The sequence below is a fragment of the Mirounga angustirostris genome, unplaced genomic scaffold (genome assembly GCF_029215605.1).
Source record: "Mirounga angustirostris isolate CCGP_5_RB_7025 unplaced genomic scaffold, mMirAng1.0.hap1 SCAF_2, whole genome shotgun sequence".
Lineage (NCBI taxonomy): Eukaryota > Metazoa > Chordata > Mammalia > Carnivora > Phocidae > Mirounga > Mirounga angustirostris.
The window spans coordinates 83,680,948-83,702,199 of NW_026991710.1; the positions used below are offsets into that span (position 1 = coordinate 83,680,948).

At 35.1% G+C, this 21,252-nt stretch overlaps 1 protein-coding gene across 8 annotated transcripts in view; it reads left to right on the plus strand.

Annotated features, from left to right (window-relative positions):
• Positions 1–21,252, plus strand: part of BANK1 (B cell scaffold protein with ankyrin repeats 1) — a 325,956-nt gene that overhangs the window by 39,987 nt on the left and 264,717 nt on the right. The gene's annotated exons all lie outside the window — the stretch shown is intronic.

Genomic DNA, 21,252 nt, shown 5'->3' on the forward strand with positions numbered 1-21,252 from the left:
ATCCCAAAATTTTAAAGAAAGAAAAACTTATATATATACAAAAAATAAGATTAAATACAATGAAGGGATAGAGTATGAATGTAAAAATGAAAATTTAAAAAGATTTTAAAAAAGAATTGATAAGATGTTGGTTGAAAAAGGAAAGAAAAATTCAACTAAAAAAATAGAAAAAGAAAAAAATAAAATTTAAAAAATTAACTTTGAAAGACTAAGGAATCATGGGAAAAAAGCCATGAATTCTATGTGCTGTATTCCCCTAGTGCTGTCATTCTGCCATTCTCATTGATCAGTAAACTTGGTCTTGGCAGGCTGTTCTTGCTGATCTTCTGGGAGAGGGGCCCATTGCAGTGGTTCTCAAATGTCTTTGCTGGAGGCAGAATTGCCCTGCCTTTGCAGGGGGCTGGGCTAAGTAATCTGCTCGGGTTTGCTCTCGGGAGCTTTTGTTCCTGCAAGCTTTCCCTACAGCTTTGGAGGATGAGAGTGAAAATGGCGGCATCCCAATCTCCGCCCCGGGGGAACTGAGAACTCGGGGCCCCATTCCTCAGTGAGCCCCCAGAGAAAAGCAGTCACTCCCATCTCCCCGGTCTCCAGCTGCACTCCGTGCTCACACGGCCTGTGACCGAGCGTTTCTATCTCTGGCACACGACCTGATGTGGAGACCTGGTGTGGACCCAGCAGATCCCTGCGGTGCACTCATGCGCCACTCCTTCTGGGGGAAGAAGGGGAGTCTCCCCGGATCTGCCGCTTGTTGGGTCCCTGCTGGAAGAGCAGTGGCCCGACTGTGCCCCATATCAGGGTTTATGGCAACCCTGAGCTGGTAGCCCACTCCTGGGCTCTGTCTTTGCAGCCAGCTTCCCTGCTGTGTTACCTGGGAGCTCTACTGCACTCAGGCACCCCTGGTCTTTCTGTGATCCCCAGGGTCCTGAGACCACACTGTCCCAGCGAGAGTTCCACCCCCCACTTAGCCACTGGAGTGGCGTCCCTCAGCGGAGCAGACTTCTAAAAGTTCCAATTTTGTGCTCTGCTGCTCTTTCACTTGCTGGTATCGGCTGATGAAGGTTCACTCCCCCCCCCCCCCCCCCCCGTCTATCTTCCCGAATGTCACCTTGGATTCACTTCTCCACCCGTCCTACCTTCCAGAAAGTGGTCGCTTTCCTGTTCATGGAGTTACTGCTATTCTTTTCTTCGATCTCCTGTTGAGTTCGTAGGTGTTCAGAATGGCTTGATAACTATCTAGCTGAATTCCTGGGACCAGACGAAATTTAGGTCTCCTACTCCACCACCATCTTGCTCCTCCTCTCTGAATAAATGACTCTTAATTTATATTTGAAGTCTAGTGACTTTCACTAGAATTGTATTCTAGTGCTGACTGTTCTGAACTATTTGCCCATGGACATGGTTATTTTTGTTTTTGTTTTGTTTTGTTTTCTTCTTTCCCCCAAGATAGATTCAAGTGTTCTTGATGTGTCTTTAAATATTTGCACAATTTTATTGTTATTTTATTTCTCAGGGATTCTTTTTATATGTATGTTGGATTTATTTTGTCTGTGCTACACTCTATAATTTCTCTCTAATTCTTTTACATTCATTATGAATATATATTTATTCAGTTTGTGTCTATCACTTCAATCCTAGCTACTTTCTTACTCTTTCAGTACTCTCTCTTCCCCTATATTACTTCCAATTTCTCCTTCACTTTTATTGTGCTTTTATTTTTTTCCATTATGCCATTTGGGTGAGTACTGGAAGCTTACAATTCATGTCTTGTTCTTGTACTGCTAACCTTGCCTTGACCCCTTGCAGTTTTGTATTATATAGTTGCTTCAAAAAGGTGGTTGCTATTCATTACATTTGAAAAGTTCATGGTGAAATATTTGGCCACAATTTTCCGCTTCTTTAATGGTAATGTTTTTAGTGTGTGTTTCCCTGTATGCCATTGGTCTTCTGCTCCTCTCCTCTGCCATCTTTTTCTCCTGCTCCTGTAGTATCTTCATATAGACCCAGTGCTGGTCCAGTTTTTCTTTTCTATCACAGAACTGAGTTTTTCTTGGTCTAGTCAAAGGAGATAGGCAATGTGGGTTTTGTTGTTTGTTTTGTTCTATTCCTCTCACATACAATGAAAGACTTCTCTGTTTCCACAGATAGAGACTGCTTTCTACAAATTGGTCTTTTCTGTATAGTTTCTTATTTAGCCTCACTTTCTCTGCTTTCTGAAACCATCTACAGATGTTTCTACCTGAAACTGCTGTATTATATCTACAACATAAAAAAGCATGGCTCCTGGACTTAAGGAAGGTAGGTTTGTTAGCTCTTTTTTGAAATCTGCCACTTCTGGATTATTTCTTCAAGGTTTCTTTTCTCTTTTTCTTCCTGCACACCCTTTTGCTCAGTCATCACTGATTTTGGAAACATTCCATTGATCTGAAGATCTAGGATTTCAGTGTTTCCTGTTTTCAATACATGGGGAACTTGCATAACTGTTTTTCATTCTCTATGCTTCGGAATGATTTCCAGGAATAAAACGGGAAATATTTACTCTGCACTATAATTTTCAAATTGGCAGTCCCCAAGTTTCTTACAATCTGTGGGTTTTTTAGTCCTCCTCATGTACATTATAGGTTTTTGGGGTTTTTTGGTTGAAAAGGGAAAATGTTACAGTTGGAAATTATAGCAAAAATTCCATTGATGTACATAAAGTGCATGTGATTTTATGCTAATTTCCTCCCCTGAGACATAGGAGCACTAAAAATTGGTGGCAGAATTTTGAGTGATTGTCCATACCCATCATTTCTATTTCCTTGAAGAACTCAAGTTTGTTTTGACCACTTAAATTATGATATCACTGGTAGGTAAAAATATTGAGGAATATCTTTCTGATGTTTTACTTATTTTGTTTTATGATGAGTACCTTGGGGTGATTATGTCAGTGGTGTTCTGCTATATCTTCAAATTATATTTCTATTGATATTTGATAGGAGAAAAGCTTATACTTTTTGGACAACACAGAACTGACTTTGAAGACAGTGTCAACTCTCATCTTCCCACATTCAAGTTTTAGACTCTGATTTCTTTTTTTTTTTTAAAGATTTTATTTATTTATTTGACAGAGAGAGACACAGCGAGAGAGGGAACACAAGCAGGGGGAGTGGGAGAGGGAGAAGCAGGCTTCCTGCCGAGCAGGGAGCCCGATGGGGGACTCGATCCCAGGACCCTGGGATCATGACCTGAGCTGAAGGCAGTCGCTTAACCAACTAAGCCACCCAGGCGCCCTAGACTCTAATTTCTTAAAGTAACTTAGATGCACCTGCCAAGTGGGAAATATAACAAAGTTGTATGGGAAAATACATTCCAAGATGATAAATTTGTTTGAACAGCAAGCATGCAACTGGAATGTAGATCTATAAACAATCTGCAAACCATGCATAAAAGAACTTTTATGTGTAGGTTGTGTCCCTTGACAAGATTGGTGTTAAATGCTGTCATTTATGCAATAATAAATGTTTTAATAAATAGTTTAAGTGATCTGCTAAAATATTTTGTTTCATACTACTATTGGTGTTGAATACATAAAGTCTGGTTTTCAAATAGCATAAAAGGTGTGGAATTCAATTTTTATTGCCCCTTTTCTTACCTCCTCTCTATCCCACAGAGAAATTATACAAAGGAAAAGGAAACTTACTATTCAGAAACATGATAAAGAGAATAATAAAAATGTCAGAAAATCATGGAAATAATTAAATGTTCTAATATAGTCATGTAAGAAGGAAAAACCAGAGGAGATTTTTGTAAAACTTAATGAAAGAGAAAGATATTTTATAATTAATCAAGGTTCCGGAGAAGTTTTTAATATTAAAAAAAAGATGAAAAAAGATACATTCATGGTTAATCTGAGTATTTTTTTTTCCTTTTAAGGAATTAAGAAAGTTAAATTTCCTGTTTTCTAAATTCCCAAATTGAAAGTAATACAAACCCATCTGTGTTTTCCACATTTCTGTGTGTGGTACAGCCACTTTGACCATATTTCTTCCTTTTTTGGTCCTCTATTTCTTTTTTTATTTTTGGATCTTTACCTCATTTTCTCCATCTAGTCTTTCTACATATATAGGTTTCAGTATAGCATTGTTTATATAGAATATAAATGATCTAATCTCAAATTTACATAAAATAAACTAACATTTTTGAGTGTTACCATTGTGTACTTTGTTTATAAATCTTACCCCTAAAAAAATGATGAGTAGTTTCCTGATCATGGCACATTTATTGGTCTCTTTCCTCCCTTGCTCTTTGTTTTATATTGTAACATCTTTTGCCTTTGGACTCTTGCACGGAGGTTTGTTCTAACAGTTGGGTCAGTGCTCTCCATCCTTTATTTTATCATATTTTCATGTATGTGAAAATATAATATTCTCATTTCCTATTCATGTCATTACTGAGGGTGAGATGGAAAAGGAAAAAAGCCTGGGTTCTTTGTGCTGCCACAGTAAAGAATTACAGGACAACGAAACAAAAGTAAAACCAAGCAGTTTTATTAGAGTGCACTTCAAGGGAGGAGCGGGCCAGTCAAGAGAGACAAGGGCCCAGAAACTCTGGGGTGTGGGCTTATATTAATTTTTTCTTTTGGGTAGGTCTTTGCATCACAACATTTGAGAGACAGCTCTGGATTATATAATTAGCCAGCTATACATGTCCTTTCCCAGGAGGTATTCAAAATGCCTGCATGGGGTGAGAAGCTGCAACATTATTTCTATTCTAGAGACAGCTCAAATAAGGACTGCTTGTAATAAGCACAACAAACTTAACTCTTCCTCTTTTCCTCTGAGGGGATGCTGACGGCTAGATGGGTGCAGTGGGGTGGTGCCTAGGCAGTCCTCGGTGGGGGCTCTCCATCATGATGTGTAAGGCCCATCCTCCTGTTGCTGGTGCCTACCTTCCTGCCTAATAATTTTATATTCCAATATTTCATATTTATCTTACTTTCTTCATTGTCAAATGGTAGATGTAATGGCGGTGGGAAAGCTGCTAACTCTTTCATGAAGAACTTTAACATTTTAATTTTGTTACAATGTTACCAAACCAAGGATTCTGATTTTTAGCTTCATTAAACCTAAAGAAGAAGCCTAAATTAAGAGTAGGAGTGTTAGGGACGCCTGGGTGGCTCAGTTGGTTAAGTGTCCAACTCTTGATTTCTGCTCAAGTCATGATCTCAGGGTCGTGAGATCGAGCCCCAGGTCAGACTCTGTGCTGCTTGAGATTCTCTCCCTCTGCCCCTCCCCCTGCTTGCAATCACTCACTAACTCTCTAAATAAATAAATAATAAATAAATAAATAAATATATATTTTTTTTTAAAAAGAATAGCAATGTTAACAGTGGAGTTACTAGAAAAACAACAACACAACAGAAACAAACTGTGCAGAAGCATTTGTTTTTCTTTCCTCCCATTTGAGCGAGGTATTGCTGCAAGAGCTCTGGTTTGCTGGTCAGTGAGGTCACATGACCTTTCAAATGCAGTCCATCCTTACTGTGTGGGCTTTCAGCTTCCCGGGGGTATGGCTCCAGCATAGAGGGTTGGGCCATCTCTGTCGTTACCGTTAGTGTAGGCACATGCTGTACACCAGGGCAATTATACCACCTCCCATTGAACAAACACAGTCACCCATTCCTGCCTCTGTACCATTGTTATCAGCCTGCCTTCTTTACCTGGAATACCCTTCGCATATTTTCAGTTGAAATTCCAGCCATCCTTCAAGGTCAGCTGTGAATAGCTGCTTGATCAATGAGTTCATCTCAGATCCTTTCTGCTTGAAAAATACTTTCCTCATCACTAATTCTATTAAAATGTTACTTTTTACTTAGGACTCTCAATTCTTTGTAATTATTTTTGACAATTTCTTTTCTTCTCCCTATTTCAATTTAAGAATGTAATGCTGGTAAGTTTCTTTTTAAAACATTTCATCATTCTAAATATCAAAAAAACAACAGAAGAGTACAAATTGTGCTTTTTAAGTGCAGGTTTATAAATGTTTATTGGTGCAGTGGGCTTTTCCTTTTGATAATTATGAAAAGGTTTACTGCAGTATTCTTGCCAAGAATACATAACCTGAATCTAATCATGATGAAAATATCAGACAAACCCAAACTAAAAGAGATTCCACAAAAGAATTTGTTGTACTCTTCAAAAATGTTAAGGTCAAGAAGCTAAAAGAAAGGATGAGTTATTGTTCCAGATTAAAGGAATCTAAAGTTTTATGAAAGCTACATACAATGAATAATCTTGAATTGGATGCTGGACTAGGAAATATGGGATAATTGATGAAATGTGATTATCAACTATATATTAGTTAGTAGTGTTGTATGATGTTCTGTTCTCAGATTTTGAAATTATATTGTGGTTATGTAAAAGAGTATCCTGTTTTTCTGGAAGTATATATTGAAATATTTAGGGGTAATGTGGCCGGATGTCAAATGGCATATATATATATATATATATATACACACACACATACATACAGATATATAGACACACACATATATAGATAGTCATATGCATCTGTTTACACGGACATATGTGTCTAGGTATGTCTATGTGTGTATTGGCTAAATATCCTGAGTTATCTACTATGCATATATGCAGTTCTAAGAGATGATATAATTGTATGTATGATAATTGGTGTATGATATGTATGATAATTGGCTAAATATCCTGAGTTATCTACTATGCATATATGTAGTTCTAAGAGATGATACGATAATTGTATGTATGATAATTGGTGTATGATATGTATGATAATTGGCTAAATATCCTGAGTTATCTACTATGATAATTGGCTAAATATCCTGAGTTATCTACTATGATAATTGGCTAAATGTCCTGAGTTATCTACTATGCATATGTGTAGTTCTAAGAGATGAACAAAAAGCAAAGTAAGCTCATTCTTGTGCTAGGGGTTGATAGTTGTGTAGCTTTGAGAAATAATGCTTTTCTGAGGACATGGTGCATACGTTGTGAAGTTAGACCTAAATACCCTGTGATTGGCATCCACGGAGCCTCTAAATGTTTATTTCATACGTAATGATACAGCTTTCTCCTGGCATTCTTACTGTTGGGAAGGGGGAATCATCTGGCATGAGGCATGAGAAGTCAATCTTTTTTTCTATGTAATATTTAGCCCTTATGTCAAGTACCATATCTTAGGTCTTCTACTCTGGTTTGTTGTATATTGTGTTTTCTTCTTAGAAAAACTGAGTGGTTCGAAAACATTAGATGATGATTAGGAACCTTTAACTTACAATGAGTTTCTCCTTGAAATTTCCTGTATAAGCTGAATGTTTAAAAGATCAATTTATTTTATTCATTAAGCAAATTTTAAATAAATATAATTTCACACGGAAACCCTACTAGTTGCCTCAGAATAGTAGGGGTAGCAGAGAGGTGACTTAAGTAATAATACTTTTCACCTGATATTATTATGCTGATTAAATTCCTTGTACATATAAAGAGCTTTAAAGAGTTTCTGCCAAAGAATCAGTGCTCAATAAATATAAGTTGGTTTTATTACTTTTCTTTCTATACATAAAATGAGAGAAAGGAAGGAAGGGAGGGAGAGAGTGGGAGGGGATAGATAGATAATTGGGTTTGTTTTTCTCACTAGCTAGATGTGGTAAATATGGAGAAAAGTATATACATGTTAAAAGCAAGCAGAAATTCCATTTTGTAGTGGTTCTAGTTCATTTTCATAATTTGATGGGTCTGGGCTTTCTCTAATAAGATGAATGAAATAGAACCACTCCTCTTTTATTAAATGTTTGTAATTTTCAAAGTTTAAATATTTTTAAGAGTAAAGGGAACTTGGGGCGCTTTGGTGACTTGGTTGGTTAAGTGTCTGACTCTTGATTTTGGCTCAGGTCATGATCTCAGAGTTGTGAGAATGAGCCCCACATTGGGCTCTGCGTTGGGCATGGAGACTGCTTGAGATTCTTTCTCTCCCTCTTCTTCTGCCCTTAACCCCCTCTCCCTCTCAAAAAATTAAAAAAAAAAAAAAAGAGTAAAGGGAACTTACAAATAGTAAATTAAATTTACTGGTTTTATGAAATAATGGAAATCTTACTGTATTGTTTCATGAAGTAAAGGGAGCCTTCCTATATTGTTCCATCTTTATATAATAGCAAGAAGAATAAACACAAATCATGATTCACTTTGTGAGTCTCTATTCATCTCAGTCAGGTTATGCAAGGAGTGGGGAGAGGGCTTGCCAAAATTTCAGATACCTGGCACCACCCTAGTCCTACTGAATTACAGCTCTTGGAGTGAGTTGTAAAAGCAGAGAGCAGAGGTCTTGGGAATAAACATTAAATAAGTTCCCCTTGTGGCTTGTACACCCTGAAGTTTAAGAACCACTGATCTGGACCAAATTTCTCATGAATATAATCTTTGTTGGTGGATAATAAAGCATTGCTCAAAGAATAGAAATGGTGGAATTATGCATTTTAAATCAGTATCTCTCCTTTGATTGAAAATTTCTAAATTTTCTTTTAGAAAAGGAACTCATTTATGTTGATTTTGTAAGTGTGTATGCAATTATAACTTACCTCATTACTTTAGAAAGTAATGATTATTTTGAAACATGACTCCTGATCATTTTTACTGGTATGAAAAAGTTATTTTTGAAATTTTATTCTTGTACTCTAATGTGAAATACATTATGCATACATAGCAGAGTATATGTGTATAAGCATTTTGTAGAGAAATTTAAAAATCACACACCTGCAGGCTCACCTTCACCTTAAGATACAGAACATTACTAATTCCCTTGAACTCCCTGGGAATCTCTCCCCCCATCATCTTTCCCTTTCCCATTTTCTTAGATAACCACCATTCTGCAATTTCTTTTTATAGTTTTACTTCATGTGTATATATCTGTAAAATATCTGGATTGCTTGGGTTTTTTACTTTATATTAATGGAAACGTATTAACTCTTTTCTGATTCAGTGTTGTGTTTTTGAGACCTATCTATGTTGATGTATATGTAGTTCAATTATTTTCATTGCCCCATAATTGGAATGTACCACAATTTATCTTTCAACTTTATTATTCACATAAATTATAACTACTTACAGAGCTTTTTGGTTTTGGTTTTCTTTAATCAATGCAATTACAATCCCGGTGCACAAGTGTTAGTTTTGGGGCATGTGTCCAGGAAGAGAATAGTTGGGTCACAGGATATGTGCATATAATAGTTAACGTAAATTGTCTTTCCAGCGCTGTTGTGCCAGTTTACTTGGTAGAAATGTAAGAGTCTCCAGTGCTTCCCATTCTTTCTAATACTTGGTACATTCTGAATTTTTAGTTTTTGCAGTTTAGTGGCTGTGAAAGTATATTTTATTATAGATTTAATTTATACTTTCTTGATTACTAATGGACATTTTCTCTTATATTTACATATTTATATATTTCATATATTCAGTCTCTAATTTTGTTTTATGAGGTGCTTCCTTGTGTCTTTTACCCACCTTTTTTGGTCTTTGTAAAAATGATTTATAGGGCACTTTAAAAAATATTTTTTATATATTTTACGGATATCTTCTCAAAGTTTGAGTTTAGGGCTTCAGTCTTCAATTTAGTTTTTAACAGTTTTGATAAATATGCTCTTAATATAGTTAAGCGTGTCAATAATTTTTTAAGCTTTCTATTTATCATATCCTGTCTAAGAAATCTTTGCCTCTCTTCGGTCATACAAATATCTTCTAAAAATTTGAAACTTTTGACTTTCTCATTAAAGTATAACATCCATCTGGAATTAATTTTGTATGCATTATGAAGTTGGCCTACAGATTGTTTTCCATTGTGAATTACCTGTTCTTTGAATGTTTCAACCAAATATTTAAGAGTTTTGGAACCATTCAGATTTTCTCTTTGAGTCATTTTTGTTGTTTAAGAATTTGCTGATTTCACTTGTTTTCAAATTTCTCCATATGAAGTTGTTTATAACATTCCTTTATTTTTTATATCTACTCTATATGAAATTGCATGCTTTTTTATTTCTAAGATCATTTAGTTATGTCTCCTTTTTTAAATATCAATTTAGCTTCTCAGTTTTTCAATGTCATTTGTCCTTTCAAAAGAAAACCTTTAAATTATAAAATTATTTTCTATTGTATATTCTTCTATTTTTTTATTTTCTTGTTCCATTTAATATTTGTTTCCTTCTGTTTTTCTTTTTAATTTTTTAAATGCTTAGCTCATGGACATGTAACCTTTCTTTTTTCCCTTTTTACAATAAACATTTAAGGCTATAATTTCTCTCTAAATACTTCATCTATATCCAACAGGTTCTTAAAATTCTTTTCAATATTATTTAGTTCCACCTATTTTCTAATTCTATTTTGATTTCTTTTTTTTTATTTTTTAAAGATTTTATTTATTTATTTGAGAGAGAGAGAATGAGAGACAGAGAGCATGAGAGGGAGGAGAGTCAGAGGGAGAAGCAGACTCCCTGCCGAGCAGGGAGCCTGATGCGGGACTCGATCCAGGGACTCCAGGATCATGACCTGAGCCGAAGGCAGTCGCTTAACCAACTGAGCCACCCAGGCGCCCTCTATTTTGATTTCTTTAGAAGTGTTATAAATAAGCAGAAGTATGGGCTTTAATTTATCTTTTTGCTATTGATTTCTAGATTTTATTGTATGGTCAGAGATTGCAGTCTATATTAGTCAGGTAGTTTGAAATTTATTCAGTTCTATTTATGGCCTAGTATCTGACTGATTTTTAAAATATTCTACATGTACTTGAAGAGAACACTTATCTCCATATTTGATATGCACTGATTTATGGCCATTGGATCAAGCTTGTTTTTTATATGATATGTCTTTACATTCTTCTATTTTGAGTTGTCTTTGTATCTTTGCTCTGTCTTTATCGATTAGGCGTATGTTTTATAAATGGTATATAGCTGGATTTTTAAAATTCAGTCTCAGTATCTTAATTTTTAATGTATAATTTAATCAATGTACATTGATTATGAAACCTGACATATATGGATTTAATTGTCATTTACTGTTTCTTATTTGTTCTATTTTTTCATGTTTCTCTTTTCTTTAATCTTTTTTTGCCTCCTTTTAGCTTGAGTCCCTCCTCATTCCATTGGTGTGCTACTTTATTCTTTTAGTGATACTCTAGAAATTTCAGGATGTACACTTAAAGTGGCAATTAAATTATTATTAAAAATTGCCTTTAATTATTAACTATCTTTAGTTATTATATTTCCTTCATACTGAAAAATAAAAAGGTCTTTTATAATGCTTTAACTCTAATCATCTCTTTTCCAATTATATAGGATAATAATTCTTAGTTTTTTCCACATTTTTTATACTTATAGAATCAATATTTGTTCAACTTAAACCATATATTTACAGTTTTCTTTGTATGTTGTTCTTTCTTGCATCTCAAACTCTCTTCCTGAGGTCATTTTTTCCCCCCATGAAGTATATCTTTTAAGATTTTCTTTGGTGAGCTGTTGTGGTAATAAATAAAAATAAATAAATAAATAAATGTCCACTTCAATTTGCACCAAAAATATCATTATTTGCATTGTTATTGAAGATAACCTCACTAGATATAGGAGTTGTTTTCTCTCAGTTCTTGAAAATATTATTCTTGTCTTCTCACATCCATGTTGCTGCTGAGAAGTTGGTTATCTGGCATCTATCCTTCTGTAGGCAATCTATTTTTTTCATGATCAACTATTAAGGTCCTCTCATCGTATCTGGGTTTCTTCAGTTTATAATGATGTGTCCTAGATACTTAATATTTGTATTTATCCTGCATATAATTATTTGAGATCTGAGATTCCATGTCTTTCCATAATCTGAAAAATGTTCAGCCATTCCAACTTCTAAAATCTTCCCTCTTCTCCATTCTTTCATTCTCTCCTGGAACCCTGATTAAGCACATGCGCAGCCTTCTCATTCTCCCTGTATGTCTCTTAACCACCCTTCCACATTTGCCTTCCCTTTGTCCCTGTTGCTTCATTTTACTTAATTTTTTTCAGATTTATCTTTTAGGTAAGAGATGTTTCAGCCATTTCTCTTCTGCCTTTGAAAATTTCATTGAGTTTCTAAGTTCAGTTATTACCTGCCATTACACATTTTATCTCTAAGAGTTCCATTTGGGTGTTTTATCAAAGCCTGGCCCATCTTAATAATCTTGGATTTCTTCACAGCCTCATTTTCTTTTATTTCTTTCATTATATTAACACTTATTTATATTCTTTTCCTGGAAATAGTAATATGTGGATTGCTGGCCTGGTTCTCTAAGACTTTCTGCTATTTAAGTAATTTTTTTTCTTTGTAATTGATGTAACATGGAACTTTATCTATGGAAATCCTTTGAGGTCTGATTTTAATGTATTTTGCTAAAGAAAAGATTTAGGTCTGTTTCTGCCAGGAACTCGAATTTCCACCTGGGACCACTTTAAACTAAATTTTTGGCTTGCTGCTTTCTTGGCAGTTTTTTAGGTAGAATCTATCCAGATCCTAAACCCATGTGAATGCTTATAGTTTGGGAAATCTTAAGAAGCAGTCTTTCTGCATTTTAATTCCACCCTGAGCCAAGGCTGAGAAAGAAAATTTCTTTTTGCAGGTTTTGGTGCCCTAGTTTATAAAAAGATTTCTTGTCTGATCTCTCATTTTGCTCATGCCTGGACTTTCCTCCCTTTCAATGAGTATGGAGCTCCTTAAAACCCAGCACTACTAGGGATCAGCAGGAAACTCAGAGCAAAAATGGGTTCCAATGTATTCCCTTAACACCATGACTTTGTGCCTATTTATTGTTTGGTCTCTGAGAAGTTTTCTTATTTCATCTTCAGTTATTCATGAATGAATGTTGTTATTAATATTATTGTTGCTCTAAATATTATTTGGAATATTTCAGGTTTGATACACAGGGATGGATACTTCTGAATCTCTACTCTATTTATATTTCTGTAAACAGGTTACTAGAAATACAGATTGTAAATTGTAAAAAGAATTATTATCTTACAAGTATAAGAAGGACTGTGAACAATTAGAAATTTCAGCTAATTAAGGTCTCTGGCAAGCATCTTGAGAAATGGCCTCCAGGAGCCTTTGAACCAAATAACTAAAACTAAAACTGCCTTTTCTCTTTGTTTTTTCTCTTGAAGTTTTATTTTCATTGTCACAATCCACCCATGAAATAAAAATCCATAAAGCCTCAGTAGATTGTTACTGCAAATTTTTTTTTGTTAGTGCAAAATTTTTAGATATTCCAGTTTGAGAGGAAAAAATGTTTTTAAGTGATTCTAAAATGCTGCAAATAAAAATTCTTTTTAAAAATTCCAATGAAATAAGAAGCTATGTTTAAACACATATGAAAAAAATAGACATATATGAGGAAGGGCTTTCTTAGAAACAGTGAGATTTAATCAATATTTCAAAATAAGCCAACCAGGGTTCTTTAACTGAAAAGAAAAAAAATATATCGTAATAAATAATAACTGTGTTCTACTTTTCCCATCATCTATCAGTCATAAAAGATCTAAGTAGGCCCATGTCATTGTCGGAAAGATGTGATTTAATTAATATTCATGTTTTGTTGGCATTCATGACACATGCATTAGGTTGAGTTCAGATTCATATCAAAGAAAATACTAGTTTTTTCATAGTGGACCTAATAGTGAAGAAAACTTACTAATATAGAATAACAGTAAATTAGAAATAAGTGTGGTATGGCGTAGTAATTAAATGGAAACATTTGTATTATGGGGTGGTTTTTTTTGCAAATTTCTACTGTAGGGATACCTTTTGGGGGAGCTTATTGTATGAACGATGGTGTTCTGTAGTGGAGAGAATCTCTAGTAATCATGCATTTTCTTTGTGCTGGCATTTGGTCAAACGTGCTTAGGGAAATGTGGCATAAAATCTACTTTTAGCTTTACCGAGTATTCTTTTGAATACACTGTCCGCCAGTTTAGGGAGGTATGAGGGAGTTGGTGCAGGAGAGGCCGTATGATGAAACTAAGGTATAGCTAAAAAGAAATGTTGTAGATGAATTCATAAACTCTTAGCCTGTAACTAGAGTACATGAATAGTAACAATGAAGTTCATTACTTCAGTCCATTACAACTTTCTTTAAATCTCCAGTCAATTGCAGTGATCAGAAAGTGTAAACTTTACCCTAGGGTGACTGTTTTTCAGCCATGTAAACATCGCATTCAAATAATTTCTAGTCAGTTCTACTCTTGAACGATTGTTTACTGTATTAGAAAGAAAACCTTTGAGTAATTGTTGTCTAGCCACCTATTTATAGCAATGGCTGTCACTCATAAATATAGGGTGATAAAAAATGACTCTAGGAAGGCTCACTTTTTTTATTTATTTAAACTCTTTGGTTTGGGGAGTATACGACAACATGGACAAATACTCTGACACTAAGGCAAATCTGTTTCACTGAGAAAACATACGTAGCTTTAAATGACAATTCACATGTAGGTGTTCTTGTATAAAGAGACTGGAGAGCCAGCCTGAGCTATGCAGTCTGAAGGGCTTTTTCATGCTCCTGAGGAGTTTGAATTTTAACTTCAAGGCACTGGTTTCAAAGCCATCTAAAAGTGGATAAGATATAACTAGTCAAGGGTTTTAGAAGGATTTCTCTGACAGATAATGGCTATAATGACTGGGCAAGGAAGACGCTGCAATGATACAGAAGAGAAGTAATGAGAGCCTGAATTAAGGAATTAACAGGGGGATGGATTATAGAGAACAAATTGAAAAGATGTTTCAAGGATCAAATAAACAAGTTGTAAGGACAGATTGGATGCCTAGAGGTTGAGCAATCACAGGAAGGTGAGGATCTCTTTCAGATTTCTGTCCTTGGCCCTTTTATTCCGACTAACTCTCCCTAAATGTAGTTTAAAACATTTTGTCTTAGCTGAAAACTTTCATGTCTGTAATTCTAGGCTAGCGATTCTTAAACTTTTTGCTCTCAAAACAATTTTACATCCTTAAAATTTTTTGAGAACCCCAAAGAGCTTTTGTTTATGTCCGTTAAATCTCTTGATTTTTACTGTGTCAAAAATTAAAATGTAGAATTTTAAAAATTAATTCATTTAAAAGTAATAAGCTCATTACATGTGAACATAAATAACATATTTCTATGTAAAAGGGCTATTTTTCAAAAACAAAAATATACTTGCCCCACTTACTACCTGAAGAGAGATTCTAGGCCACAACACAGGAAGGAGTAACCCAGATGCAGTCAGTGGTGTCCCAGAGTTCAGAGATGGAGGTGGGAGTACAAGGGTGCAGGCGGACTGTGGCATCTCAAGTTAGCAGGCAGAGTTCTGGAGCAGTGAAAGCTGCTCATAGAGGGAGCTGTGGAGAGGTGCAGTGGATTCCCCTCGAATCCTCAGCTGAATACGCATCAGGACATGCATGCCAGGAAACTCCTCAAGGCCTCTGGAAGAAACATCCTGAGGGAGAGGAACATCTCAGGAGCTCACTCAGAGCTGGAAAGAGTTTTGTTGCCACAAGCAAGAGTGGAAAAACCTTATAATCCAAGAAACATTGGGTAGGATATTTAGAAGGGTATTGCCTGGGTAGGGGAGGCAAAATTAGCCATAGATTAAAGGCTCTTCTGGCCGCCTCTCACAAAATTGAAAATCAGGCCTTAAAAATATCAAAGTGTTTTCAAGTGACATAACTACATCCCAGGGCAAAGCTCAGGAATATCTGTAGGAACATAGCACCCAAGAAGATAAAGTTCATAATGTCCACCAGCAGATCAAAAATTATCCAGCTGGCAAAGAAGCAGGACAATTTTCCGATAATCAGTAGAAAAATCAATCTAAAAGGACTTGTATCCAGAATATAGCAAGAACTCTGAAAACACAATAATAAAAAGAATAAACATCCAATGAAAAAAGTAGGGCAAAAGATACTTAAAAAAAAAAAAAAAAGGATATCCAGATCACAAGAAAGCACATGAAAAGATGCTTCACATTACTAGTGGAGCATGAACTACAAACCTGTGTTCCAAAGTAGTTTTATCATTTTGCATTCTCACCAGCCATGTTAAGAGTTCCAGTTGCTCAACACCCTTGTCAACACTTGGTCAGTTTTTAATTTCAGTCATTTAAATGGTTGTAGAGTGGTATCTTACTGGTTTTTTCTTCTTATACAAAATAAATATGTATCTTAATCAGGAGCGCCCAGTGGTTAATACCACAGTTGGGCGCCACTGCCTTTATCCTTAACGCTTAGGTGACAGTTGGTTTACTCTCCATTGCTTTTGTGCCATCATAGGCAAATGACATCTTAGTATTCTCACGGAAATTGTTTTGGCTTCAGGGACTCCTTGAATCACTGTTCTACTCTGCACTTTTCCCCTAAACTTCACGTTGTTTATTTATGTCCCACCTTCAGATTTGCTAAAATCATTATTTCTTCTACCCTCCCTCCATAAAAAAAAAAAAAATCCCTATTCACGTGTTCCATATTCTAAAGGCATTACTACTGCCCAGTCACCCCAGTACTATCACAGAACCCTGTCTCCCACATTCAGCTAATTTCACTGCCTTAGAAAAATGTCTCTGCTTTCCCATTCTCCATCCCCATTGACCTGTATCATCATCTTTATTTTTCCAGCCTGATGCTGGTGGCTCCTTTCCTCTCTTTCTGAAACACAGACTCAATTACGGGATTCTACATCACCAACAGAATAAAGTCAAGGTGCCTTAGAGCAGCAGCAAGCTTGCCCATAAGCAAATATTTTAATTTCTTTTAAAGGTTTATTCATTCGAGACACAGAGATACAGAGAGAGAGAGAGTATGAGCAGGGGGAAAAGCAGAGGGAGGGAGAGAAGCAGGCTTCCCGCTGAGCAGGGAGCCCGATGCGGGGCTCGATCCCAGGACCCTGGGATCATGACCTGAGCCGAAGGCAGATGCTTAACCATCTGAGCCACCCAGGCGCCCCATGATTTAAGACACATACATCGATTTTCACTAATTTAGACAATAATTCATCCATTCTAACAGTAAATTCATAATGATAACTTAGTATATTTAGGACAAAGGCTGGTAGAACTGTTTTTGTACTTCTAGAATGTATTAAGGTTTGAGAAATTATTAGCTGCCAACTTTTTGATTCAAGGATTGAATATCTGCTTTTTTTTCTTTCTCTAAGAAACTAATAGTTCATTATAACTTCAGAATTCCAATTAAAATGATGGATTGTTTGAAAAGTATATTACTCAAAAATCTGAATTATAAATGTGAATTCAAGTATGTGATGCTCTACACAGGGTTTTATTTTGTCCCAGTAAGCTTCTCTGGCTTAGATGATTTAATATAGTAGCTCAAATTATTTCTGAGGCTGCAGAAACTTAGGGTTCAAAATGTTCTCCTCACTTTATGACACATTTTCAAATTCTTTTTAAAGTTTGTCTTTTTTTATTTTAATCAATTTATCTTTTTGAATCTTATTTTTCTTTATTTTATTTTACTTTGTGTCCTAATGTCATTTTTTGGTCATTATTATATATGTTGAAGAATGAAATTCAAATACCAAAATTGTTAACAGAAGCTTATTAAGTCTCAGACACCAGATGTAATTGCAAGTTATTTATTGCACATAAAAGAAAGGCATTTGGTCAGAATATTTTCAGTTGTCTTGGCAATGGCCTTTTAAAAGATTTATTTATTTATTTTAGAAAGAGAGAGCACAAGGGGGAGGGGCAGAGGAAGAGGGAGAGAGAATCTCAAGTAGACTCTGCGCTTAGTGTGGAGCCAGATGCAGGGCTCAGTCGCATGCCTGTGAGATCAGGACCTGAGCCCAAACCAAGAGTGAGACACTTAACCAACTGTACCACCCAGGCCCCCCAGCAATGGCATTTTAAACACTATGCTGGGTAGCTTTTCATCACATTCATATTATATAAACATATTGCCCTCTATTCCAGATTTCTACCACCTCCCTTTGTTGAATCAAAACTAAGGTGTACTGTTTCATATTACTCAGAGTCATTATGCTATTAACTACATACTACCTAGTTTGTGTCATTCCTTGCTACTCCAAATATACCACTCTCTTCATTTTTGCTGAAAGCTTGTCCTTTTCATGTTTCAGTACACATGAACATGCTCATCTGCTGCATTAACAGCACCAATCTGAGGCTTCTCTGAATATTAACTCCTGTGTTAAAGGGAATACACTATGTATAGAAAAGAAAAGCAAAAGATTGCCATTTTTTATTGCAGAAAATATATCTCTAGCTTTGAAATGTGTGTCAAGATAGTCAACATCTTGAAACCTATGAAATTGTAATCTGATGCCTATAGAACTTCACTCTCAAGTGAAGATTGAGCCATTGGAGGGAAATTTTACATATGAACTATGTTTTACTTAAACATGCCTTATTCTAGCTGGTAACTAACCATTTGTGAGTCTCGGTAATTATTTTCCTAGGCAGACACTTTAAGTTTTATTTTTTTAACATCAGTAACATTTTCCCATCCACACTTAGGTTTATAGTAGAAGATCAAATTTAGAATCATATCAGATTAACTAACAGCTTGAAACAAAACAATGTATCTAACACCGATTTCCCATAATTTTATATCTCACATAGGAAATAAAGTGAGAGGTCCTTATATTTTAACTTTTAATTCATCACTGAGAAACACAATATGCAGTTTTAAATTATGTTGTGTATTAAAAAAAGATTTAAAAAGTCAGACATTTTATGATATCACCAAATGGGAATTCACTTGCACTCATATATTGAAGATGTGTATTTTTCTCCTTAAGTTTGCATGAGAGATTTCAAATTACTTTTACTAGTGTTTTAATACTCCTATATACTGAGAGAGCTAAAAAATTTTAAATTACCACTTACAATTGCATAATAGCAGAGTTGGAATTGCAGTCTTCCTAGGAACTATATCCATTAACTTTTTATGGTTGTACTCTTTACTAGGCAATTAGGATTTCCTTTTGAATTGTAACGGGAATGTTTGGGCAGATGGAAATCAACAGAAGTCCTTCTCTTAAGTTTATCCTCTGTCGGTATTTTTTTTTACTGTTAATAGTATCATAATGCTATAGACTGTATTTATAGGGATGTAAGTAATGCTCATCAGTCTCTTTAATAGCTTCCCATATGAAGCTTAGCTTTTATTCAACATTTCCTTTTATTCAAGTACCTCAGTAAGAATTCAATTTGACTAACATTATAGTAATAGAGAACATGTATTTTTCAGCCCTGTTTGAATGCCACCCAACCCCCCAACAAATGCTCTATCATCCCTTTCAGCAGTCTGGAGCTTCTTAAGTAAAGGATTTGCTCAATCGTTATTCCATTATTCACAATGACTAGAACAAAACACAATAATTTTGTTACCCAACTGGCCAAGTTCTTTTTAACTCATTTAAATTCTTTAAAAATATGAGAAAATAAAGTTCATGTCTAATCTGCAAATGTTTCTTCATCTTTCAAAGCTGTTTAGAAGGTAGGAAAAAGGAGCTCTACAGTGTTGTTGTTTTTTCTTTCCTTAAGGATACTATATAATTTCACATATTTAATTTTATAGTTTTTTTAATCTCAACAAATATATGACACTGACTTTGAATTATGAGTATTTTTTTTTAAAGATTTTATTTATTTATCTGACAGATAGAGAGACAGCGAGAGAGGGAACACAAGCAGGAGGAGTGGGAGAGGGAGAAGCAGACTTCCCGCGGAGCAGGGAGCCCGATGCGGGGCTCGATCCCAGGACCCTGGGATCATGACCTGAGCCAAAGGCAGACGCTTAACGACTGAGCCACCCAGGTGCCCTGAATTATGAGTATTTTAAAGTAATAAAATATTTAAAGGTTTTATTCTTTTTAATTATAAAAATAATATATGCTCATTATAAAAATCTGAATAGTATGGAAAAAATAAAAGAAGCACACACACACAATAATGTCACTCAGAATGACAATACCTGGACGCAATCACTGTTAACATTTTGGCATTTTTCATTTCAAAGATAAATTCTTATATGTAGAATATAAGATACTTAAAAGTTGAGAGAGTATTTGCCTAATATGTACATACAATCATTTTTAACACAAAATCATAAGTTTTGTTCAAAGAAAAGGCAATGCACAGTAGGCATGAGACTATACTGCTGAAAGAATGTGGGAATGAAAATATTTTTTTTTAAGTTTTAAAACATCTGCAGTGATAGCCCAGGATCTCAGATTTTACCTTTGGCTTGAGAATGATGTATTAAGAACTGTTCCATGAGAAAATGAAAATCTCCCCCAAAATCAATGTTGCACTTTAATGAAAGATTCCAGTTTGGAACAAATAGTTCAAAATAATAAAACAAAATATTAATATATGGAAGCATAGATTTATTTTTTTAAGATTTCATTTATTTATTTGTCAGAGAGAAAGTGCAGCAGGCAGAAGGAGAAGCAAGCTTCCCGCTAAGCAAGGAGCCCGATGTGGGGCTCGATCCCAGGACCCTGGGATCATGACCTGAGCCGAAGGCAGATGCTTAACTGACTGAGCCACCCAGGCATCCCAGGAAGCATAGATTTAAATAGTAGTGATAGTTACACAGAATTGTGCAAAATATTGATGTAGGGATAAGCAAAAGTGTTTCAGAGATGAGCTACAAACAAATGAACTATTATGAAAAATGGAAAATGTTATAAAATTATAATGAAGATTTTTCTAGTACTTCATATGAAGAATTATTTTTTAAAAACTCTTTTTATAAATAAATCACAGAATTGAAAGTTAAAGTTTTCAGAGTTAAAACTCATCTCAAATAATATCTTACACAACATTGTTATTGACTGACAGGTGATGTCATTAGGCCCCAAGACATTAAATTATTTGTGCAGGCTCCATGCTGTTGGAGTGGGGAGGAATCTGGAAAAATCCATGATGAGTCAGAATGTTGGCTCCTCCATTCTGAAGCCCCACTCTCAAATGACACTAATGCTCGTATGAGAAAGCATATTACTGCTCTTCCGTTTTTTGTTCATGATTGATCCGTTTATTCCTTACATTTCAACAAAAATATTGTCTACTGTTCATGTATGAATTTCTGTGAGTCAAGCACTGTTATTATAACTTAATGTAAATATGTATTTAATTGTTACAAAACCGGTGGGGTCTAGATACTGGTACCATTCTGATTTTTAAGTAAAAATACAAACATAGGAGGGTAAGGGAGGAGAAAA